General features: G+C 46.8%; 1 protein-coding gene across 2 annotated transcripts in view; it reads right to left on the bottom strand.

Moving 5' to 3' along the window:
* FTO (FTO alpha-ketoglutarate dependent dioxygenase) overlaps positions 1–26,318 on the bottom strand; it is a 427,953-nt gene that overhangs the window by 397,634 nt on the left and 4,001 nt on the right. The window lies entirely within an intron of this gene.

Genomic DNA, 26,318 nt, shown 5'->3' with positions numbered 1-26,318 from the left:
ATACATGTATGTTTGCTTTTGATTTATTATACAGTGTGCTTTTAATGTTTGGCCTTTTAGTTGCATATTAACCTTTTCGGTTTCTTACTCCAGTTTTTGGGTTAGATTTCTTACTCCGTGGGTTAGAAGCCACAGCCCTCAGTTTGCAAGACCTGAGCCAAGCTGTTAATGACAGGGTATTTTGGAGGTTATTAATTCACGGGGTCGCCATATGTCAAAAGCAAATTGATGGTAAGTTAACCCCCACACGCTTACAAGATCAGAGCATCCATTCTGTTCCTCAATCACGTCAAAGTGTGTCTCCGGTCCAGGAGCGAGACAAGGGAAACCTAGGTTAAATGGGGAATTTGAACCTTGAACACCTGATGGTCAGAGGCTAAATCTCTGAGAAGATAATGCATGCCTTTAGATAGCAACAGTTCCCATCCCTATCTGCTTTTTTCCTACCATCCTCGTCCCCAGTAAAAAGAGTCCCTTTCTGAGACTGCCTAAGCCAAGGGTGTCAATCTCATTTGTTATGAGGGCCGGATCTGACCTAAATGAGACCTTGTCGGGCCAGGCTGGGCCGGGCCATGTGTGTTCCTATTTAAGATAAGGTAGCAGAGATATAAACTTTTCAAAGGACACAAACCCAACTAAAGATTTTTTTTTTTATTTTAAAAAAAACCCTTAAAATAAAACATGCTTAAAACATTAGAAACCTGTTGGTCTTAAAGGTGCTTTCTTTGTATTTCTCCCGTGGGATACAGGAAACTGGGCAAAGGAAGCTCTGCCTCTTTCCCTCCCTCCCCAGGGGACCAGGAGACAGTGGAGCCTCAACCAATGGAGAAAATCCGAGGTTTTGCTCTGTAGCTCCTGTGCGATTGAGCAAGCCTGGCAAAGCAAGCTGAGATGCAGAAGGAAGCAAGAGAGGCAGAGAAGGAAGCAGATAAGAGTCAGTTGCTCGGGGCCCTGATTTGGCCCCCGGGCCACATGTTTGACACCTCTGGCCTCAGCTAATTCCTTTCTTTCTTCCTCCCCGTCCCACCTGGGTGTATTTTAGCTGAAGCCAAAAAACGTCAGATATTCTTACAGTAAACATAAACCATTCTGGCTGCCTAAGGCAGCCCAAAGGTATGTATATAGCCAGAAGAACATATATATCCTTTTACACGGTGATACTTTTTAAAAAAAATGACAATAAGTAATCACCTGCAAGCAACTCTATCGAGATTCACGGCAGGCAAGTCGTGTTCTTTTTATCCAAGAGGAGAACCGATCATCTCATTTTAGTACACGCTGACATCTTTGAGGCTCATAAAAAGGAAAGGGGAGGGAGGAAAGGAACACAGTTGATAAGAACCAAGCAGCCCTAAGGTGCCTGAATGTTTGCTTTACCCACCGCAGATGTTTTATGCGACTGCTCAGAAGCCAAAGGAGAAGCAAAGATTTCTGCCCTCCAAAAAAACCAGCCAAATGACAAAGGTCTCAACCTTTTTAACAATTGTACCACAACAACCGGATGGAGACAACGGACGGATTCCCCGAAGAGATCAACCTTTGGTTCGGCGCTAGAGGCGCGACCACTGCCTTAGATGTTTCTTGACCTTCTATTAAGAGTGGGCATCCTTGATTATTTTCTGAAGAGGGAAGGAAATGGGAAACGCCTGACCGAAAGGGCAACCGATCTTTATGGCATCTTTGTTAGAGACAGGCAATAACCTAGCAAGGAGTAACAGTTCAGCTTCACTAGTGATCAACGGCTGTAAATCAGATGATGTCTACGGCCTCGGTCAACTCCACTGTAAAAACAGAGCGAGATAAAGAGAGAGAACTTTTTAAATAGCCTTTTTTGATAGTGTTGGTTGAGGATCGCTTCCCACTTTATTGATTGAAATATTTAGGAGTGGGGCCATGGCTTAGTGTTAGAGCATCTCTCTTGCACCCAGAAAGTCCCAAGTTCAACCACTAGCATCTCCAGCAGGGGTGGAATTCTAGCAGGAGCTCCTTTGCATATTAGGCCACACACCCCTGATGTAGTCAGTGCTCCAAGAGCTTACAAGGCTCTTTTTTTGCATGCTCTTGGAGGACTGGCTACATCTGGGGTGTGTGGCCTAATATGCAAAGGAGCTCCTCCTAGAATTCCACCACTGATCTCCAGTAAAAGAGTCAGATAGTGGGGGTGAAAAATGGTTGTCAGGTTGCAGCTGACCTATGGTTTTCAAGGAAAGAGACGAACAGAGCTGGTTCACCATCGCCTGCCTCTGCATAGCAACCTTGAACTTCCTTGGTGATCTCCCATCCAACTACTAACCAGGGCTGACCCTGCTTCCAAGAGCTAACAAGATCAAGCCAGCCTGGGCTGTCCAGGCCAGAGTGATCAAACAGCACAGGGGTGGCCAACGGTAGCTCTCCAGATGTTTTTTTACCTACCACTCCCATCGGCCCCAGCCATTGGCCATGCTGGCTGAGGCTGACGGGAGTTGTAGGCAAAAAACATCTGGAGAGCTACCGTTGGCCACCCCTGCAATCGCAGGTGATACGAACCATCTCTGCTTGTGATTTCTGAAAGCTCCTGCCAGGCTGAGTAGACAATGTGGACCTTGATGGACCAAAAGTCTGATTCCGTATAAGGGAGCTGGATGTGTTCATACCCTGCTTAAGAACGTAAGAACATAAGAGAAGCCATGTTAGATCAGGCCAATGGCCCATCCAGTCCAACACTCTGTGTCACAGAAGAACATAAGAGAAGCCATGTTGGATCAGGCCAATGGCCCATCCAGTCCAACACTCTGTCACAGAAGAACATAAGAGAAGCCATGTTGGATCAGGCCAATGGCCCATCCAGTCCAACACTCTGTGTCACATAAGAACATAAGAGAAGCCATGTTAGATCAGGCCAATGGCCCATCCAGTCCAACACTCTGTGTCACACAGTGGCAAAAAAAATTATATATATATATACACACACACACACTGTGGCTAATAGCCACTGATGGACCTCTGCTCCATATTTTTATCTAAACCCCTCTTGAAGGTGGCTATGCTTGTGGCCGCCACCACCTCCTGTGGCAGTGAATTCCACATGTTAATCACCCTTTGGGTGAAGAAGTACTTCCTTCTTCTCTCCACTGAGGACCAAAGCAACCAACGTCTCTCTCCTTTCCTCCCTTTTATCCATTCTACCTACCCAATGCAGAGTGCTTAATTCTTATTGGGGTGAGGGGAGAAAGAATCTTTGACATGACCTAAGTACACACATATTTTGCTCCAGGGCTTTTTTTTTTGTAGAAAAAGCCCAGCAGGAACTCACTTGTATATTAGGCCCCATCCCCTGACATCACCATTGTTTCATACAAGGCTTTTTGTGTAGAAAAAGCCCAGTAAGGACTCATTTGCATATCAGGCCACACCCCCTGGCACCAAGCCAGCCAGAACTGCGTTCCTGCGCATTCCTGCTCAAAAAAAGCCCCGGTTGGCTGTATTCAGTTTAGTATAAATAACAGACCAAGTTTGTACCAAGCTGCAAAGCAAAACAAAAAAAAGTGATTTCAGTGGGCAGATTTGGGGGCAAAAAGGGGATCTTCTCAATCTCAGCAGGGTTTCTCTCTCTACACACCAGCTTCTTGCTAGCCACTGGTACAGAAGCCTGCAGCAAGAAAAAAATGTATTTTGCTTAATTCATTTATAGCCTACCTTTAGTACTGTGACTCAAGGTAATTTTTTTTCTTTTTGGTCATCAAGTCATGGCATATTTATGGCAACCCTATAGTGCAGGGGTGGCCAATGGTAGCTCTCCAGATGTTTTTTGCCTACAACTCCCATCAGCCCCAGCCATTGGCCATGTTGACTGGGGCTGATGGGAGTTGTAGGCAAAAAACATCTGGAGAGCTACCATTGGCCACCCCTGCTATAGTGTTTTGGGAGCCAGTTTGGTGAAGTGCACAAACTCTGATCTGGGAGAACCGGGTTTGATTCCCCACTCCTCCACATGCACCTGCTGGAGTGACCTTGGGTCAGTCATAACTCTGTCAGAAGCTGTTCTCCAAAGAGCAGTTTCTGTCAGAGCGCTCTCAGCCCCACCTACCTCACTGGGTGTGTACCATGGGAAGGGGGGGGGAAAGGAGATTGTAAGCCGCTCTGAGACTCCTTTGGGTAGTGAAGGGTGGGGTATAAATCCAGTGTCCTCCTCCTCCTCCTCTCCTTCTCCTTCTCCAGGCAAGAGATGAACAGAGATGGGTTGCTGTTGCCTGCCAACCCTGGAACTCCTTGGTGGTTCCCCATCCAAGTATGAACCAGGGCCAACTCTGCTTCACTTCCAAGATGTGACAAGATAGGGAAAGTCAGGGCTCGAGGAAGATAACAGAATATAAGATAGACAAGAGAGAACCCCAATGAACGGAGTAGTAGGACTAGGATTATAGCACTTTACAACAATGCAACTGAAAAGGGGGGGGGGGCACAGTTTAAGGAATGGCATACCGTAACACAGGAACAGAACATGTCTCTCCCCACATGTTCCCCAGAGAATACTGAGATCGGGAACCCAAAATCTTCTCGTTGTCCCCGGGCCAAAGGAAACCCGCCTGAAATCTACTAGGGATAGGGCTTTCTCTGTAATGGCCCCTTCCTGGTGGAACCAGCTGCTGGAAGAGGTTAGGGCCCTGCGGGACCTCGCTCAGTTCCGCAGGGCCTGTAAGACAACCCTCTTCCGGCTGGCTTATAACTAACCGGCATAGGAAATTGAGTGTAGTTCTATTAGATTTTTGCTATGTTTTAATATTTTTAACTGTGTAAAATGCTTAATTTTAACTGTGTAAAATGCTTAATTTAATATTTTAATGTTAGATTTTATGTGTTGTGAGCCGCCCTGAGCCACCTGGTGGGAAGGGCAGGATATAAATCATAAATAAACTAAACTAAACAAAGTTGGAGTCTAGTAGCACCTTTAAGGCCAGCAATGTGTTATTGAGAATGTAAGCTTTCATGTGCTACAAGCACACTTCATCAGACAATGAAATTGGGTAAAGTTAGCAGTGCTACATGTAGATAATGGGTATGGTTAAGCATGCAAAATGGTACGAAGTTAGACTCCAATGGCAATATAGTGAAATTAACAAATTGAAAGAATAACAGTTCGGTCGGGATGGTATAAATTACATGGGAAAACGGCAAAAGGCAATAAACATGTTGGAATTGGAATGATGGTGAGAAGGGCAGTAAATGCAGAGTCTGTTAATTGCTCTATTTCTCCTCACACATGGGTCACACTGATAACATGTTTTTCTCAGAGGTGTTTCTGTCCACTCAATAACATGTAGCATAGTATTATATGAGAAGAGCCCCGTGATGCAGAGTGGTAAAGCTGCAGTACTGCAGTCTGAGCTCTCTGCTCACGACCTGAGTTCGATCCTGGCAGAAGCTGGGTTCAGGTAGCCAACTCAAGGTTGACTCAGCCTTCCATCCTTCCGAAGTGAGTCATAGGAGTCCCCGGCTTGCTGGGGGCGGGGAGTGTAGAGGACTGGGGAGGCAATGGCAAACCACCCCATAAAAAGTCTGCCGTGAAAACGTCGTGATGCGACGTCACCCCAGAGTCGGAAACGACTGGTGCTTGCACAGGGGACTACCTTTACCTTTTTATAGCATTATATATATCATTCCAGTTTGCCAATACAAAAAAGAATACAATAGAATACAGTAAAAGATGGGTTTACCATATGTAATGAGGCGGGTAACAAAGTGGGTAACAGGAAGTAGGTAAGATGACACAGGAAACGGAAAGTAATACAAACATGAAACGCTGCAATAGACTACAAACCTATCCCATGGCTAGGCAGAGAGAGGATTTGTAAAATCAAAAAGAAAGTTATTATTAATTCATATGATTACTGTTGCTAGAATGGTATACGCAAAGTATTGGGAAGTCCCCAAAATTCCTGATAAACAAGAATTTTTATCTAAATTATTGGAAGCAGCCGAAATGGATACTTTTACTACAAGGTTAAGAGATGGAAACGTGCAGAAGTGTAAAAAGACTTGGGAACCAATATATGTATGGGCCAAAAGTATGGGAATTGTTATGAGAGAATAGAAATTGTATATAGTTAATGCCCTCAAACTCCTTGTACGAGTGGGTGGAAAGGTGGTGGTATGGGTGACGGTAGGATGTTTATGTTTGTATTTGTATGTTGTGTTTTTTCTTTTTATAAAACCAATCAAGAATTAAATTTAAAAGCAAAAAGAAAGTTGTGGGGGAGGAACGCTAAGATGCTTTCAGGATTTTGACACCTCTCCCCAGGAGTCAGCAGGTAGGCTCGAGTGAGGGAACAGAACAGTTAACTTTTGTGAGCTTATGTGCAAGTTCGTGCTAAGCATTTATTACGCTGCAGCAATTCCCGCATTTGGAACTTTCCCCCATACTGCTGCACAGGACTGGACTCTTGAATTCCATTTCAAAGACTGCCTGGGCTCATTTAGACTATTCCGTTGCAATCCGTTCAGCTTCTGAAACTGGGAGGAAGAAGAGAGAAAGGCACCACAGTTGAAACAAACAAGTCTATTGTGTTGTTTTTTTTAAGTTTTCGCAGATTGCTAATTGCACTAGCTGACCTCCCTTTCTCTCCCGGTCATACCGCATTACAGAACCTTCCAGAACGATCGTTCCATTTTGACAGATAACCTCAGGCACTGCTAGTCTAATATCTAACTACTTAAACCACCAGCTGGAAAGCCAACGGGATACGCAAGGCCAGGCCAGAGTTAACCGGGCAGACCCGCTCAAATCTCAATTGTGTGCTATCTGAAATTTCTGACCCTCAAGAGACCACCGTTGACCGCTCCCCACCCTGCACAAACGCCAAGTTAAAAACAAAATAAAACACCGCCCCACAACAGATTCAACCTCTTGCCCCCGAGAAAGTCCTCCGAATATATTTAAGCAAAAGAAAAGAACGAGACTAATATTCTGACGATGGAGCCAAAGATGTATTCAACATGCCTATTTCCCCCCCCCCCGCTTTCTTCTCCCCCCCTTTTTTTCTTTTATGCACATTTGATCACCCCGTTGACAGCCCTGGACGTTCAGCCGTATGGCTTGCTGCACATAGGTTTGAAACCTTGATGGAGCCCCAATGGCAGGCTCCTTTTGACAGTCAGATAATGACAAGCACGTTGCAGGCCGATGCCCGTCAATTCCCGAACATCTCGGGCTGCTCCAGGCGTTGCGCGGCGACTAAGCGGCGGGTCAAAGGTTACGCTCGGAGAAGACAGCAATGAAGGGCAACTGTCACGCACCGCTGAGTATCGTAAGGGAGCAAGGAGTGGTTGTCTTCTGAAGAACATGCAAAAACGCTCGCGTTCTGTCCAGGCAGACACATATCCAAAAGTCCTAAATGAGACCCATTGCCAATTCATGAATAGCCCAACTGACAAGATGCCATTCAAGCTGTCCGTCTCAAGTGAGGCTGGGTGTTTTGTTTCTGTCTCTCTCTCTCCCTCTCTCGCCTACTTCAAATTACAAATGCATGCAAAGTCTACAGTTAAACAGAGCACTTTGGCAGCTGTTTTAAAAAAGCAAGACTTAAGGGAGAGGGAAAAAATACAGAAAGGGGCTGAAAACTTGCTTTTAATTTCCTTTTCGTTTAAAATAAAACAGGTAAGTATCGCAGGCAAAAATTGATCTTTAGGGGACATCATCACAAACCGAAGTTTCGGGGACACCGGCACAAACCGACGTTTCGGGGACTCTGATTTCGAAGGTTGCATTTTTGCCACAGAGAACACTGGCTGTTAAATAATAACAGAAGAATGCAGCTATTTTTCCGCTGCTGTTCCCGGTTCCCTGCAAGAGGCTAACCGTGTCCGTGGCTTGGTTCAGACATAATGCAAAACCATTCTCTTAAGGACGCATAGGGTTTTGAATCAGGATTTGGTTCACAGATGATCTCTTGCCTGCACAAATACTCGTTGCAGCGCTTTCACTCCAAATTTGCATATTTATTTATTTATTCGATTTGCATCCCACCCTCCCCACCGAAGCAGGCTATGGGCGGTTCACATTAAGAGGTCATAAGACCAATATTAATAGACAAAAGATAAAAATACAGGTACATCATAAATAAACCACGTAAAACAATCAGATAGAACAATGGTAGGTGCTATTTGATCAAATATATTTGATGTATTAATGACGGCGGATACCACCAACTCCATCAATGTTAAAATTTTATTGCTCAAGTATTTCTGCTGGACGTCCTATAAGAAAAGGATCCCCAGTCACAATATGATGTTCGAGGTGGGCCAAATTAGGGCTGCCAAGTCCAATACAAGAAATATCTGGGGACTTTGGGGGTGGAGCCAGGAGACATTGGGGCGGAGCCAGGAGCAAGGGTGTGGCAAGCATAACTGAATTTAAAGAGACGGCCCAGACGCCCCCTCCTCCCCGCAGGAGCCACCGGAGGGGGAGGGAGCAAGGCCAAAAGCGGCCAGCCCTGCCAGCCAGCCTGCCGCCTCACAGCGCCCCACTGCCACTCACCAGGCCCTGTTTATTGTTTATTTCATCCCCCGACGCACACACGCGTGACGAGGCTGGCTGCCCGCGGCTGGCTCTGCCTCTGGCCCGGATAAGGTGGCGCTGCCGAGCCGCCCCACTCCTTCTCTCTCGCCTCTTCTCTCCCTCGCCCCCTTCGCCTGCCGGATGGAAGAAAGGAGGACTGAGCCGCCCGCCAGCCCGCAGGAACGCCAGCCATCCGGAAGCAGCAACAGCAGTTGGTCAGCAGCAGCGAGGCTGGCGGGGACGCGCCCAAACCGCTCTCGGCACCTCCTTCTCCGTGGCTGAAGAGGGCTCGGAGCCCAGCCCAGCCCAGACGCCCCTTCCTCCCCGCGGGAGCCGCCGAAGCGGGGGAGCAAGGCCAAAAGCTCACCTGCTGCAGTTGTGGTGGTGGGGATGTTGCTGCAGGTGCAGAGAGGGAGGTGGAGGCTGGTGCTTGGGCGGGGAGGTTCTGCAGGGGGGCTCACCTGCTGCTGCTGGAGGAGGTGGGGGGCGGTGGGGGGCAGGAGCAGGGACTGCTGCTGGGGCTGGAGGTTCTCGGCGCAGTGCTCGATGAAGTCGCTGAAGCGGATGTAGCAGGCGCCCAGGCGGCACACGCGGGCTAGCAGGCCGCTCTCGCTGGGGTGCAGGAAGGGCAGCTCCGGGCACACCTGAGTGGGGGGGGGAGCCGTCAGGCCCAGCCCACACAGCCACGCCCAGCCCACCTCTTGCCACGCCCAGCCCAGCCACCTGCAGGCCAGAGCCGCCGAAGAGGCTGCCCGTGTAGCCCCGCAGGGCCAGCAGCAGCTCGTGGATCATCCCGGCCGCCGCGCAAGGCGCCTCCTTGGCGCAGTTTCCCCCCTCTCCCCCTGCTTCCGTTTTTTTGGGGAGCGGGGGAAGAGGGTGAAAATCCTGGGGTCCCCCGCCAGGGCGTGAGGGTTGGTACCCCTAGGCCAAATGGATTAATTTATAGATGAGGAAGTCCGCTATGGCCTCAGAATCCCATAGTTCAGAGGTGGCCAACGGTACCTCTCCAGATTTTTTTTGCCTACAACTCCCATCAGCCCCAGCCATTGGCCATGCTGGCTGGGGCTAATGGGAATTGTAGGCAAAAAACATCTGGAGCACTACCGTTGGCCACCCCTGCCATAGTTAGCAGAGCTTCTAAGGAAAAAATTAGAAGGTAGGCCTCAAACTTATATAAATATAGAGCTAGACTGGGATTGAATGGTGCTCTTTATAGCTAAAGCAGAGGTTGTGCTTGAAAGGGAAGCTGCTGTGAGAGCCCTCTCAGCCCCACCCACCTCACAGGGTGTCTGTTGTGGGGGGGGAGAAGATAAAGGAGATTGTAAGCTGCTCTGAGTCTCTGATTCAGAGAGAAGGGCGGAGTATAAATCTGCAATTCTTCTTGTTTACACTGCAACACAGCCATGCAAAAAGCCACTTGTCTGGCCGCCTATGAGGATTTAAACATTTTCTCCAGGCGATCAGGCAGGAAACTTTTTAAGCAGAAAGAGATGATTTATCTCCCTCTTTCTGCCCATCACTATGCCCTCCCCTCACAACAAGTCAGGGGACACTTGGCATGAAGCCTCAAATCATACAATCGTGTTGATGCAACAGTGGAACCAAAACATTTGTACTTATTATAATTTACACAATTCCATCAATAACAGGTAGGCGAACCAGTATGATGCAGCAGTTAGTGTCAGACCGATTCCCCGCTAGGCTAGTTCCAGCATCAAAGCTCTTTTCCCACTGACACTTCTGTCCGATTTCACACAAGCTGCCCCGGATATTGTGACCTGCCTTGCCTCTTTTCCGCAGCAAACAAGATCCTCTGAACACTGGTTTCTGCTTGCCGCAGGAAAGAGGCGGGATGAGTTTCAGCCCCACGGCTGCTTTTGCAAAATTGGACAGAAGCACTGGGGGAGAAAGAGCTCTGATGCCAGAACAAGCCTAGTGGGGAAATCGGTCTAGGAGCTGTGAGACCCAGGTTCAAGCCATTCTCTGCTGTGAAACTCACCGAAAAACCTTGGGCCACTCACGTTCTCACTGCCTGATGCTCAGAAGAAATGGCAGGACAAAACGACACGGAGAGATAGATCCCTGCCTTCAAAGCAGTTAGTCTAGAACAAGGGTGGCCAAACTGCAGACTGGGAACCATGTGTGGCTATTGTGTGGCTCCCAAAGCCCCCACCCACCCACCAGCTGGCTTTGAGAAGGTAGTTGTCTCTTTAAATCACTTCTCCAAGCCAAGTCAGCCAGTAGCTTAGAGCAGGGGTCCCCAACCTCTGGGCCATGGACCAGTACCGGTCTGTGGCCTGTTAGCAACCGGGTCGTGAGTTGTATAATTATTTCATTATATATTGCAATGTAATAATAATAATAATAATAATATGACTGTAGATTTATACCCCACCCATCTCTCTGAATCAGAGTCAAACCCAGTTCTTCCAGATAAGAGTCCGTGCACTTAACCACTACACCAAGCAGCAACAGCAGCAAAAGCAGAAGACGACGACAACATTGGATTTATATTCTGCCCTCCACGCACAGTCTCAGAGCGGCTCACAATCTCCTTTACCTTCATCCCCCACAACAAACACCCTGTGAGGTGGGTGGGGCTGAGAGGGCTCTCACAGCAGCTGCCCTTTCAAGGACAACTCTGCCAGAGCTATGGCTGACCCAAGGCCATTCCAGCAGCTGCAAGTGGAGGAGTGGGGAATCAAACCCGGTTCTCCCGCATAAGAGTCCACGCACTTAACCACTACACCAAACTGGCTCTCTAAATAAAGTGCACAATTGTATCATCCTGAAACCATCACACACACACACACAATCCATGGAAAAATTGTCTTCCACTAAACCAGTCCCTGGTGTCAAAAAGGTTGGGGACTGCTGGCTTAGAGAATGCATTTAAAGTTAAAGTTGCTTTCTTTCCACCTCTCCCAATCTATTTTCCTTCCTTTCTTCCTCCCTCCCTCCCCTCAAATATCTGATGTTCACATCTTGCAGCTCTCAAATATCTGATGTTTCTTCTATGCGGCTCTTGTGTTTATCAAGTTTGGCAATCCCTGGTCTAGAATGCGCAAAGGAGGAAAGACCGGGAAAGACAGAGATGAGCAAGGGGAAAGGAATGTGCACTAACACATTAAAAACAATGACTTAAAACTTGATTACAGTTGGGAATGAGGTTTAAATATGAAAGCTAAGCTCATACTAGGTCAGGGGTCCCAAAAGTGGTTTCTGGTGTTATGTCTCATATGAGTTGTTCCCGAGCTCATTAAAGCTAATTCGCAAAGGATCACCATGTATACCACCCCCAAGTTTCCAATTTCAAACACTCCATTAGCTGGGAAAATCTTGTCTGCAGAATCTTCATGGTCAACATTCATGGTGGCAGCAATAACTTAAAAAGCTGTACTATTATAGATGTACACACGGGTGGAATTCTAGCTGGAGATCCTTTGCATATTAGGCCACACACCCCCTGATGTAGCCAATCCTCGCAGGAGCTTACAAAAAAGAGCCTTGTTAGCTCTTGGAGGATTGGCTACATCAGAGGGATGTGGCCTAATATGCAAAGGAGCTCCTGCTAGAATTCCACCCCTGGATGGACACACATTTTTCAAAAAGTCTCCAACAATATGGGAAGATGCCTTTTAAAACATACCCTTTCTTTTGAAATTGTATTCGGGGTTAAGCAAAAACAAAAATGCGAGGGGGAGGGGGAAGCATGCGGTTAAAGAACACCTCCATTTGCTGATAATTCTTGAGGCCAGAAATTATTCATATCTCATTCCCCATCCCTGGATACCCTTCCTCAGTATATTTCAGATCCTGTGCTCTCCCCTGGTGGCTCTTCTACCACGACCCTAAAGCAGGGGTCCTCAAACTGCGGCCCGCAGGCCAGATGCGGCCCGCTTAGGACGTTTATGCGGCCCGCCGGGTTATGGCAAAATCAGACCGGAAGTGACGTTCGACCTAAATTCGCGTTAGCAACGCACACTTCCGGCACTGGGCTGAGGCGGCGGAGACAGAGTGTGAGGTGATACCGAGGTGAGGTGAGTTCCCAAGCCGGGGTGTGTTGTGGTGTGGGGAAGGGAGAGAGATGCAGAAGACGAAGAACTGACGGCCCGTGGCCTTGTACAGTAACGGCAGTCCGGCCCTCCAACAGTCTGAGGGACAGTGAACTGGCCCCCTATTTAAAAAGTTTGAGGACCCCTGCCCTAAAGTCTTCTGCTTTCACACCTATTTTTTACGAATCTGTCTCTTCTTACAGTGACTGGCTATGTGATTGCGTTCACTGTTTCAAGGAAGGGAGGGAGGAGAAAAGGGAAGGAAGGAAGGCCAGTCAAGTCTTTTAAAAGACAGCCAACCAACTATAAAAGGGGTAGGCATATTGGGGTAGGGTTGTCAACTCCCCCTGGCTACCAGTGAGGGATGGGGGACAGTAAGGTTGCTGGATCCTGGCTGGGAAACTCCTGGAGATGTGGGGATGGAGTCTGGGGAGGAAAAGGCCTCAGTGAAGTACAATGCCATAGAGTCCACCCTCCAAAGGATCCATTTACTTCAGGTGAGCTGATCTCTGTACTCTGGAGATGGCCTGTAATTCCAAGGGATCCCCAGGTCTCACCTGGAGGCTGACATCCCTATATTGGGGTGAAGGAGATCGATGGACGTTATGCCATTCCTGAAAAAGCCCCCCTTTCAATAATAAGAATAAAAAATGTCTCAAACAAACTTCTTGCGCAGTCGAAATTATACATCCGCTGCCTTTCTGGGTGTCCCCCCCCTTTAAAAGAATGGCTTTGCCATTTAGGAAAAGCATTGCCACTTTTATGTATATAAGCTAATAAAAATATTTAAAGCCCTGACACAGGAATCGTGCATTGTTAAGATTAGAAGACGACCGCATCTATTACAATGTTTTGCATTACGATGTAGAAAGCCTAATCATTCCCATTAGATATCGGACGGCCATAATAATTACTTATTTTAAGGAACTGCTTTGGAAGAGCGACGATTTCCAGCAAAGGACCAGATTCCAAACGGCGCTATTTTGCATAACGTGCCGACATTATTTTAAACCAGCTTGCAAAGATCTGCATCTTTGTTTTGATTTTTTTTTTAACATTTAAATGATGTGGTCTCGTTTAGCTTTGCCTGTATTAACATATAAAATACTTGGGGAAAGGGGGGAAAAACGATCTTGTTTATTAAATAAACATCAATGTCTTCTATGCTTCATATAAACTCAAATGTAAGCCTGGCACTAAATATTAGCAGAGAGACAAAATGTTGACCTTTTATTTTATGCATCTTAAAGTACTTTCATCCCACAGTTTGGTTACCAATGAAGAAGCTTATTATAGCAGGAATAAACCAACAATTTACACAATAAACATTAAGCATAAAAGACAAATCAGGGAAATAATCTAAATGGTGCAATCCGGGGGGGCGGGGGTGGGAATATTTCTTTTTTCCCCCTGCAAGATGTGTTCCATATTTTCTGGTCTTGTCCTAAGATTCAAACATTTTGGAAGACTGTGGTAAATTATGTTAACGAAATGCTGGGTAGGGAAATATCTTTCGAACAAAAATAAATTATTCTGTATTTTTTTTTTTTGTTTAGACAATTCAGATTTGGAATTAGTACTAAATCTATTTACAGCAGCAAGGATGGTGATTTCAAGAACCTGGAAAAAGCCAGAAGCAGCAGCAATCAGTAAGTAGTTTAGCTTATTGCACTATTATTTAGATCAACATACTATCAAAGGGCTAGTAGAAGTAACTCTATGGAACCTGATTTACTTACTAAATATTGGATTTTGTTATTTTTTAAAGAAAATATATATATATATTCTTTAAAATATATTTTCTTTAAAATATATATTGAGAGCCAGTTTGGTGTAGTGGTCAAGTTTGCGGACTCTTATCTGGGAGAACCAAGTCTGATTCCCCACTCCTCCACTTGCAGCTGCTGGAATGGCCTTGAGTCAGCCGTAGCTCTGGCAGAGGTTGTCCTTGAAAGGGCAGCTGCTGTGAGAACCCTCTCAGCCCCACCCACCTCACAGGGTGTCTGTTGTGGGGGAGGAAGATAAAGGAGATTGTGAGCCGCTCTGAGACTCTGCGATTCGGAGTGGAGGGCGGGATATAAATCCAATATATTACATGATAACATACACCCATTTGCTTATTACAATTTATTTTAAAAGTTCTGGGGACTCTGTGCGTGCGTGTGTGTGCTGAATGTTAAAAGTATTTTTAAATCATATTTTTAAATTTAAAGCAGATTTTCTTATATGAAATATTTTCTGAGGAAAAAAACAAATCTAAAGATAGTGCTTTAAAAAATAAGATCCATTATAGCAGGGCTTTCTGGTAGAAAACGCCCTGCAGGGACTCATTTGCATATTAAGCCACACCCCCTGATGTCACCATTGTTTCACACAGGGATTTTTTTTGTAGGAAAAAGACCAGCAGGAACTCATCCGCTATTAGGCCACACCCCCTGACATCGCCATTATTTCCCACAGGGCTTTTTTGGTAGAAAAAGACCAGCAAGAGCTCAGTTGCACACACCCTGACACCAAGCCAGCCAGAACTAAACTCCTGTGTGTTCCTGCTCAAAAAAAGCCCTGCAATTATAGGTCAAAACTATCTCCTCACAGAACAAGGATTAGCAATTAGCATTGTATGAGATGACACATTTACGTGAAGTGTAAGAAAAGTTCTGTCAATGAGTTTCAGTAATTCATTCATTCTTCCATGCCAAATTTCACGCTGCCCCAGAGGCTCCTCTAAAGATTATTTAGGTCTGTGGTCTGAAGATGGCACTTCCCCAGTGCCTGCCATGTCTTTGCAGGAATTAGGCAGGGCCGCTGTGGAGGCAGGGCGAGCAAATGGCTGCCTTCATTCAAATAGAGGAGTTTTTCACTTGAGTCTTCTCTACCTCTCGTTGATTGGACTGGAGAGGATTCAGGATCCTGTATACCAGACTCATGCATCAACTGTGAGACGGCGGTGGGGGGGTCACCTCAGCAGGAGCCTTTGGCCTCCAAATCAACTATCCAGTAGCAGTGGCAGCCCCACCAGCTTTCCAGTAGGGGAAAGAGTATGGGGTAGCCCTGAGGAAGCCAAGCACTTCTCCTCAAAGCTGGGGCCAAAAGCAAAGCTTCAACAAAAAAAACCAAACTGGCAACTCAGCAGTACGATGCCTTGACTGAATTCACCTTAGGGTGGGGAACCTTTTTTCTGCCAAGGGCCATATGGATATTTATAACATCATTCGCGAGCCATAAAAAATTATCAACTTAAAAAACAGCGCTCTGCCAAGGGAGAACGATTCAGGCTGGCAAAATTAATGCAAATAATTGTTTCTTCTATTTGAAGTCATGTAGGGAGAGCCTAATCCGGCGCACACACGTGCACGCACGCACACACCCAGCCCACTGTCCTAGACAAATGCATAGGTCTAGGGCTTTTTTTGTAGAAAAAGCCCAGCAGGAACTCAGTAACGTATTAGACCACATTCCCTAATATTAGCATATTAGGTCACACACTCATTAGCATATTAGGCCACACCATCTGGGATAATCAAGGGCAAACGGAACAGTGACAGTAACTTTTCCAGGCCCTGCAGCAATTCTGGCTGGCCAGCCAGCCAGGCCCCAGGGAGGCTGCCGCACAGTACATCTGGGCCCTGTGACCCCTGCCTGGCCCTGGGGAGGCTGCTGCACAGTGCGGCTGGGCCCCACGATCCTCACTGGTCAGCCAGGCCCCAGAGGGGCTGCCACATGGCTCTGTTTGGCCCAGCAATCCCTGAGGGCCACACCAAGTGACCTCGAGGGCCGCATACGGCCCTCGGGACGGAAGTTCCCCACCCCTGCCTTAAAGCATAAGCCCTCTGAAAGACAACTGTTATAACCAACCTTCCAAAAAAACCTAACAGGGCTGGGGAAAAGACAAATCTCATGGGGAAGAAAACTCTATAACCTTAGGACCACAGTCAAGAAGACCCTGACCATAAGAACTCCCACCATACTCCACAGCAGTCCTCATCAAGAAGCATGTTTTCAGGTTCACAGGAGAGAAAGTGGTCCTTCAGGTACCCAAGTCCCACACTATTTGTGGTGGGGAATCCCCAGCTGCGTTAAGCCTAAAGTCACTTTTGGAATTTTTTTTAAAAAATGGACATGGGCATCAACCCAAAATGACTGCCACAGGGATGGCGACAATCACAGGATGTCAAGAGGCTCCATTTATGACAGAGGCAGCTGTTTCGAATTGGGTAATTCCTGCAAGATGAAAGATGGTGCTTTCTGGAATCTTCTGAAGCACTACCTGCTCCAAAATGGAGGCGGAACTCTGGGTTTGGATCTTCACTGTGGGGAAAACCTAGTTTGAGGAGGGCTTTTTCTCCATGTAGCCTGGATGGATGGATGGATGGATGGATGGATGGATGGATGGATGGATGGATGGATGGATGGATGGATGGATGGATGGATGGATGGGTGGGTGGATGGATGGATGGGTGGATGGATCTTGTGACCAGTACTCACTCTAAACTGTGGAGTCTTGTGAGCTACTGACATTAAAGTTGTGAGCTACTACATAAAGTGGTTTGTTTTGGGGCCATTTTTCCTGAGCTAAGACAAAAATGTGTGATCTGGATGCTAAAAAAACCTGTGAGCTTGCTCACACTAACTCAGCCTAGAAGGAACACTGCTTGTGACAAACCCTCAGGGGATTTTTCAAGCCAAGGCGCAGAGGTGGTTTGCCACTCCCTGCCTCTGTGTAGCAACCTTGGACAACTTGGTGGTCTCCCATCCAAATACTAACCTGGGCTGGCCCTGTTTAAGCTTCGGAAAGCTGAAGAGATTGAGTCAGCCTGGACCTTGAAGAGCTGATGCAAATCATAGACTAGGAGTGTCGAACTCATTTGTTATGAGGGCCGGATCTGACATAAATGAGACCCTGTTGGGCCAGGGCATGTCGAGTTGGGCCGAGCCATATCAGGCCGGGCCATGTGTGTACCTATTTAAGATTAGGTAGCAGAGAAATAAATTTTATTTAAAAAAACACACAAATACAAATATATATTTTTAAAAAATTTAAAACATGCTTAAGACGCTAGTACTCATTGGTCTTAAGGATGCTTTCTTTGTATTTCTCCCATGGGATCCAGGGAACTGGGCAAAGGAAGCCCTGGCTCTTTCCTTCCTTCCCTAGGGGACTGAGCCTCAGCCAATAGAAGGAAGAGACGCTTGGCTCAGAAGCTGTGCTGCATGATTGAGAGAGTCTGGAAAAACAAGCTCTGCCTTCCTCCCCAAGGGAGGGGCCTCAGCCAATGGAGAAAACAGAGGTTTCACTCTGTCACTCCTGTGAGATTGAGCAAGCCTGGCAAAGCATGCTGCTATGCAGAGGAAAGCAAGAGAGAGAGAGAAGGAAGCAGATGACAGCCAGTTGCTCGAGGGCCTGATAGGAGCCTTCCGGGGGCCTGATTCAGCCCCCAAACTGCATGTTCGACACCCCTATATGGATAATTCTAAAATACAGGGACCACTGATATAATTCTGAATAAAGCAAACTTCATATGTACATACAATGCTGAGGCATACGCCCACTCACTAAGTTATCCCCCTACAATCTTCAGCAATCTCCAGGAATAGCACAATCACAGACAAAGGGGCATCAATTTGAAAAGAAGAGGCCAATCTCTCCCCGAGTGGCGCTGGATTAAAAACGGCAACATCTACTTTTCCACACGAGGCATCATTTTCAAGCATTCGGCGCATGAAGCACCGGTTGCCTCAGGGTCATGAAATAATACTCAAAACTTTATAATCATTCATTGATTTACTCTTCAGCGTAGTATATCATTTGAATCCAAAGGGAACATAAAGAGCTATTTGTGAGGTCAACCACAGTTACAGTCAGAGGCTGACACAATATCGATGGCGAGGTGGAAAGAAATTGCCAAATACAGCAGATCAATACCTCGTTTCGCCATTGCAGCCCGTTTTTTTTGGGGGGGGGGGGGCGGCAGAAAAATAAATAAATAAATATGCTTTACAGCTATGAAAATAATAATAATGGAAGGGGGAGATAAATGCTTCCCTCCAGCTAAACTATTTGATTAGCTGAGGGCAAAGGTGACCACAGTAGTTGCACTAAAGTAACTTTATCACCTTAAATAAAAGCAAAAAGGGGGAGGGGGGGATGAGCAGGAGATAAAAGGCGGAAAATGAAACAGAGAAAATCCCAAACAAGGAAGAGAGGCAGCGCCATTATTTAAGGAAGCCACTGTGATGTTACTGCGTCGCAATGTGCAAAACATCACAGATCACAATTTCTCTCAAAGCAGAGCGCTGCTATTATTTTCTTTAACGGAAGCAGTTCTGCAAGCACTGATGGTTTAATAGATCCAGGTGGACCAGCCGTGCTGGTCCGAAGCAGTAGAACAAAGCAGGAGTCAAGGATGAGGGATGAGGAGTCAAGGGGAGGGATGGTGGGGGAGAGATGGTGGCTCAGTGGTAGAGCATCTGCTTGGTAAGCAGAAGGTCCCAGGTTCAATCCCTGGCATCTCCAACTAAATGGGTCCAGGCAAATAGGTGCGAAAAACCTTAGCTTGAGACCCTGGAGAGCCGCTGCCAGTCTGAGTAGACAATACTGACTTTAATGGACCAAGGGTCTGATTCAGTATAAGGCAGCTTCATATGTTCATATGTTCAAGGATCACCTTTTAGACCAACCAAGTTTTATTCAGAACGTCAGCTTTCGCGTCCTAGAAGCACACTTCATCAGACAATAGGATGGAACGGCAAGCAGTCCTTAATATAGAGAAAGCGGACAGGTCGCAGGATACCTATTGACATAGCACCGGTTGCCTCAGGGTCATGAAATAATACCTAATGACATAGACATCAATCCGCTATCCTGACATATATTGCCTTGTTTTTGTTGTTTTAGCCCAGGCAACCCAAACTAGCAATCACCGGACCCTAACTTTTGATTCTTTTAATCCGCTAAAAAGACATTTCCACGATTTTGCATACTAATTCGCTGGCCGCTTTATATTAAGGACTGCTTGCCATTCCATCCTATTGTCTGATGAAGTGTGTTCCTAGCACACAAAAGCTTACACTCTGATAAAACTTGGTTGGTCTTAAAGGTGCAACTTGACTCCTGCTTTGTGGATGGTTTAAAGCAGGGGTCCCCAAAGTCGACGTCTTTTCCGACACATGCAAAAAAATTTTAGAAAGCGGGTGGGGCTGTTGTCTAGCAAGGTATCTAATCTGGAGATTTGATTGGATCTGTAGATTATTATTTTTTTTTTAAATGTTGCTTTGGCAGCAACTGCCCCCGTTATTATTTACAAATCTTATGGTTCCTCAGAAAGGCAGCCTTGACTCTCAAAAGCTTATACCCTGAAAATCTTATTGTTCTCCGAGGTGCTACTGGAGTCTAATCTAAAATAAATTATACAGTATATGCGAGTTATCCCTGCATACATCCCACTGATACTCATAGGGCTTTCTCACTGATTGGATAAACATATGGAGCGGGGGTCCATCAGTGGCTATTAGCCACAGCGTATTGTTGGAACTCTCTGTTTGGGGCAAGTGAGGCTCTATATATTCTTGGTGCTTGGGATAAATGCCACGGGAAGTGAAGTCAGCCACAAAACGGACGCCATAGCTTATCTTCAGTCACACGGTGAAGACCTTTGTGCTGTGGAGGCAGCAGCTGCCAAAATAACATATTTAAAACTCCACAGAACTAATCAAATCCCCAGTGATCCATAAGAAGCCTTAGTGGGCAAAAGTCCCACCAGGCCCCTCCCACTTTCTAAATACACCGGGCAGGCACCAGAAAAACGGTTGGTAGACACCATGCCATCCAGGGGTACCAAGGTGGGGACTCCTGCAATAAGATGTAACCAGGGCTTTTTTTGAAGCAGGGACTCCTTTGCATATTAGGCCACACCCCTCTTAGGTAGCCTATCCTCCAAGAGCTTACAGGGCCTACTCTAAGCTCTTGGAAGACTGGCTACATCAGGGGTGTTTGGCCTAATATGCAAAGGAGTTCCTGCTACAAAAAAGCCGTGGCTGTAACGCACGTTGGAGGGAGAGGTGATCCTACAGGTATGTAAGAAGATATTGGATTTATATCCCACCCTATACCCTGAATCTCAGAGCGGTCACAATCTCCTTTACCTTCCCTCTCCCCCCACAACAGACACCCTGTGAGGTAGGTGGGGCTGAGAGGGCTCTTACAGCAGCTGCCCTTTCAAGGACAACTCCTACGAAAGCTATGGCTGACCCAAGGCCATTCCAACAGGTGCAAGTGGAGGAGTGGGGAATCAAATCAGGTTCTCCCAGATAAGAGTCTGCGCACTTAACCACTGCACCAAACTGGCTCTCAAACTGTAGGATAGTCCCTCTAAGATCTGGAGTCTTGCGAGAAAAAAAATCTGCTTTGTGAGCTACTGGGATTAAAGTTGCAAGCTACTGCATAAATTAGTTTGCACTGGAGCCATTTTTCCTAAGCTAAGACAAAAATGTGTGAGCCAGAGACTAAAAAAACTGTGAGCTAGCTCACACTAACTCAGCTTAGAGGGAACACTGAGTCCCAGACCGTGTGGGTTATTGTCCTTCTCTTTGGCAAGTCTCCGATAAATTTCCAAATTACCCAAGCTCTCCCTGGCAACGCCGTTCCAAAGCTGCTGTTTTTTGTTTGTTTGTTTTAAAGACAGGAAATTAAATTACAACGAAGATGGGCATTGAGTGTCTTCCAGGCGACATTGGCGAGACGAGATAAGATGGATCTTTACACGTCGCTTCCGGATCCACTCTCTTTGCAAGATGCGAATCGACAAACCGCAAGCAAAAGAACCTTGTAATTTAAAAAAAATAATATAAAACAAGCTCCTTACATCTTCAGAACTTGCTGATAACCCCTTGTTATCTGCTGGTGTTTAATATGTGCCCGATGGCCCCTGTCCTTATTTACAGCCCGCACACTTGCCGTTTTACATTCAGTTTTATATCCGCCTCTTAATAAATCTGAGCGAGCGAAAGTACCCACATTATTCAGTCTAGCACGACAGACTCTCACACCTTAATTAAGTGGCTGATGTTCTGTTTAAAACCAAAAGGCATCCTTTGGGCGACGAGCGAAGATTAAGCATCCGTTCGCTCAAAGGAAGACCCGCGTTCGGGGCCTTAAATCATGAAAAATAAACCTTCTAATGGTCTGTATTCAATAGCAAGCCGAGAGTCAGGACACAGCCTGATTTGGATTAACACGTTTTCAGTTATAACAAGTAATTTTACAGAGGATTAGTATCTTGATGGCTTGATCAATACGAGGCATTGCTGCTATTACGGATGAAGAGAAAATTACCCCTCCGGTAATAAAGTGCGCGGGTGTGCGCCGGGTTCTCCTTCATTTGCAGAGGCCATTACTGTAATGGGCCCTGAGTTAACAGCTGGGGCAATTTGAACCGGCCCTCGGTGTGATGAATTTTAAAGCACAGACGATTTGCCACTCTCTCCATCTTAACGCTTCATCCCCTGAATCTGTGTGCTGCTTACGTGCTGACTTCCCAGCATACAGGTGATGTATTACACCAAAGGCATCCTCTGTCTCAATCAACTGTTTCTCTAACAGCGCAGGGAGGGGGCAATCATCTCAATTTTGGCCCGATCTCATGCAACCGCTTTCCAGCGAGTAGGTCACAGGGTTCCCAGGTCCTCACTGGTTTTTTAAGATGTGTGGGAGATCCCTCTTTTGAGAAAGGATTTGTCAGAAACGGTCAGGGCTTTTTTTGTAGCAGGAGCTCCTTTGAATATTAGCCAACACATCCCTGATGTAGCCAATAAGAACATAAGAACATAAAAGAAGCCATGTTGGATCAGGCCAGTGGCCCATCCAGTCCAACACTGTGTCACACAGTGGCCAAAAAAACCAGGTGCCATCAGGAGGTCCACCGGTGGGGTCAGGACACTAGAAGCCCTCCCACTGTGCCCCCCCCCCAAAGCACCAAGAATACAGAGCATCACTGCCCCAGACATAAGAACATAAGAGAAGCCATGTTGGATCAGACCAATGGCCCATCCAGTCCAACACTCTGTGTCACATAAGAACATCAGAGAAGCCATGTCGGATCAGACCAATGGCCCATCCAGTCCAACACTCTGTGTCACACAGTGGCCAAAAAACCAGGAGCCATCAGGAGGTCCACCAGTGGGGTCAGGACACTAGAAGCCCTCCCACTGTGCCCCCCCAAGGCACCAAGAATATAGAGCATCACTGCCCCAGACATAAGAACATAAGAGAAGCCATGTTGGATCAGACCAATGGCCCATCCAGTCCAACACTCTGTGTCACACAGTGGCCAAAAAACCAGGAGCCATCAGGAGGTCCACCAGTGGGGTCAGGACACTAGAAGCCCTCCCACTGTGCCCCTCCCCCCAAGGCACCAAGAATACAGAGCATCATTTGCCCCAGACGCAAGAACATAAGAGAAGCCATGTTGGATCAGACCAATGGCCCATCCAGTCCAACACTGTGTCACACAGTGGCCAAAAAACCAGGAGCCATCAGGAGGTCCACCAGTGGGGCCAGGACACTAGAAGCCCTCCCACTGTGCCCCTCCCCCCAAGCACCAAGAATACAGAGCATCATTTGCCCCAGACGCAAGAACATAAGAGAAGCCATGTTGGATCAGGCCAATGGCCCATCCATTTGAACACTCTGTGCCACACAGTGGCCTGGAGCTTACAGTAGGTCGTGTACTAAGAGCCCTGTAAGCTCTTGGAGGATTGGCTCCATCAGGGAGGTGTGGCCTAATATGCAAAGTTGCTCCTGCTAGAATTCTATCCCTGGACCCTGTACTAAGAGCCCTGTAAGCTCTTGGAGGATTGGCTACATCAGGCGGTGTGTGGCCTACTATGCAAAGGAGTTCCTGCTACAAAAAAAGCCCTGGCTGCACCTACCTCAGAGGTTGTTTGCTGTAGGGAGAAAAAGGCAGGGGGTTTTTTGTAGTGGGAACTCTTTTGCATATTATGCCACACCCCCCTGATGTAGCCAATCCTCCAAGAGCTCGCAGGGCTCTTCTTGCAGGGTCAACTGAAAGCTCCGGGAAGATTGGCTACATTTGGGGGGGATGCGGTCTAATATGCAAAGGAGTTCCTGCTACAAAAAATAAGCCCTGGGGAACATAGGCTGGCGTTCCCGTCAGAGGCTCTTGCGATCCCCACTTTATGTATTCAAATTTTGTACTTTGAAGACATACGAAGTTATAAACAACGACTTGGAACGATAGTAAATATCCTTTAGCAAAGAAAACAAAGGAACTTTTGCCAACGGAATCAACAGTACCACTAAGCACATCAAATCAACCTGTAGGAGCCGGCATAGGGGTGGAATTCTAGCAGGTGCTCCTTTGCCTATTAGGTCACTCCCCCCCCCCCCCCGATGTAGCCAATCCTCCAAGAGCTTACAAAAAAGAGCCTTGTAAGCTCTTGGAGGATTGGCTACATCAGGGAGTGTGGCCTAATAGGCAAAGGAGCTCCTGCTAGAATCCCGCCCTTAAGCAGACGGATTGTCTCTGAAGTTTCCAGAAGTCTGAAAAGAGATGTTTTTCTACACGCTTGAAGGGACAAAAATAACTTTATTAACTTGGCATTATGAGTACGATTGGAGTTATTTACATTATAAGATTACTGTATTTTGCGAATCTTTATATAATGCATATAAAGTTTGGTGTAGTGGTTTGGTGTAGTGGTTAAGTGTGCGGACTCTTATCTGGGAGAGGAAGGTAAAGGAGATTGTGAGGCACTCTGAGACTCTTCGGAGTGGAGGGCGGGATATAAATCCAATATCATCATCTTCTTCTTTACGCTGCCTCAACATGGAAAATTTATCAAGTATATTCACTGCAGCAAAATCATATATCGGATGTATTTCAGTTACGTAATTCTCCTTCCTGGTCTCCGGCAGGGGACTAGTTCCAGGGTGGGAAACTCCTGGAGACTTGGAAATGGAATCTGGGAAGGGCAGGGACCTGAGTGGAATACAAAGCCACAGAATCCACTCTCCATTTTCCCCAAGGGAACTGATCTGTATAGACTAGAGATGAGCTGTAATTCCAGGAGATCCCCAGGCCCCACCTGGAGGCTGGCATCCCTAGGAGATCATCTCTGCAAGTTACTTCTCTTGGTGTTATATAGCAGTGATCCCCAAGCTTTTTGGCACCAGGCACTGGTTTTGTGGAAGACAATTTTTCCATGGACCGGGGGGAAGGGGGGCGATGGTTTGGGGATGATAAAATTGTGCCCTTTATTTCTATTTGTTTGGCGTGGTGTTGAAATGTGTGGACTCTTAACTGGAAGAACCAGGTTTGATTCCCCACTCCTCCACTTGCACCTGCTGGAATGGCCTTGGGTCAGCCAGAGCTCTCACAGAGCTGTCCTTGAAAGGGCAGCTTCTGGGGAGAGCTCTCTCAGCCCTATCCACCTCACAGGGTGTCTGTTGTGGGAGAGTAATGATTTAAAGAGAGAAATGCCTTCTCCAAGCCGGCCAATGGGGCTATGGGAGCTTCAAGAGCCGCACAATATGTGTGAAAGAACCACACGTGGCTCCAGAGACACAGTTTGGCCACCCCTTGTCTAGTTAGTACTTGTCTGGGCAATCGCTACGAAAGTGCAGGGTTGCTATGCAGAGGCAGGCGATAACAAACCATATCTGAATGTCTCTTGCCTTGAGGGTCACCGTAAGCCTCCTGTATCTTTCGGAGCAAGATTTTTGGCTATTCTGTTTTGTGAAGTAACACAAAAACAAAGACATTCCAAGGCAATATCCAGAATTAGCATTCAATACGGCTGCAGCAGCTACGGCTTATGTCAAACACCGGGAATCAAAAACGCTTGCCAAACAAAACAAACGAAAAAAACCACTTGCGAAATACGGGGAAGTTATGGTCTTTAGCTGAAACGACTGCCGATCAAAGATCAAATAGCGATCGGCGGCACATAGTTCTAAGTTCCTCCGCCGTGCCAAATGGAACCGTTTTTGTATGCTTCGTTATGAAAGATACATTTAATGGGCTTTAACGCCAAAGATAAGTGCAGAGTTGATATAAAATGTTTCCAATATTTCACACACGAAAAAGCTGATTATTTCCCAGGCAGAAAATGCCCCGAGGTAGCCCTGACCTAAGAGCCCTGTGCCGCAGAGTGGAAAAGCTGCAGTACTGTAGTCTGAGCTCTCTGCTCACGACCAGAGTTTGATCCCGGCAGAAGCTGGGTTCAGGTAGCCGGCTCAAGGCTTGACTCAGCATTCCATCCTTCTGAGGTTGGTAAAATGAGTCCCCAGCTTGTTGGGGGGGAAGTGTAGGTGACTGGGGAAGGCCATGGCAAAGCACCCCGTAAAAAGTCTGTCGTGAAAATGTCATGATGCGATGTCATCCCAGAGTGGGAAACGACCGGTGCTTGCACAGGGGACTTTACCTTTTTTTAGCCCTGACCTGGATAGCCCAGGAAAGCCCAATCTCATCTGATCCTGGAACCTAAGTAGGGTCAACTCTGGCAAGTTCTTGGATGGGAGACCTCCTTGGAATACCAGCAGTCAAGAGGACAGAGGCAGGCTTTATTCAGCCACCTCTCTGAATATCCTCCAGGCCCTCAGTAGGGATCAGTCACCAGAGGTTACCATGGCTTCCAGGTGCAGACGCACAGAGATTGAAAAAAGAAAGAACAAAAGAGAGAATGAAAGAACGAAAATGAGGCAGAAAGTAAGA

The sequence above is a fragment of the Heteronotia binoei genome, chromosome 14 (assembly GCF_032191835.1).
Source record: "Heteronotia binoei isolate CCM8104 ecotype False Entrance Well chromosome 14, APGP_CSIRO_Hbin_v1, whole genome shotgun sequence".
Lineage (NCBI taxonomy): Eukaryota > Metazoa > Chordata > Lepidosauria > Squamata > Gekkonidae > Heteronotia > Heteronotia binoei.
The sequence above is the reverse complement of the archived record's forward strand: the minus strand, read 5'-3'. Positions and strand labels throughout refer to the sequence as shown.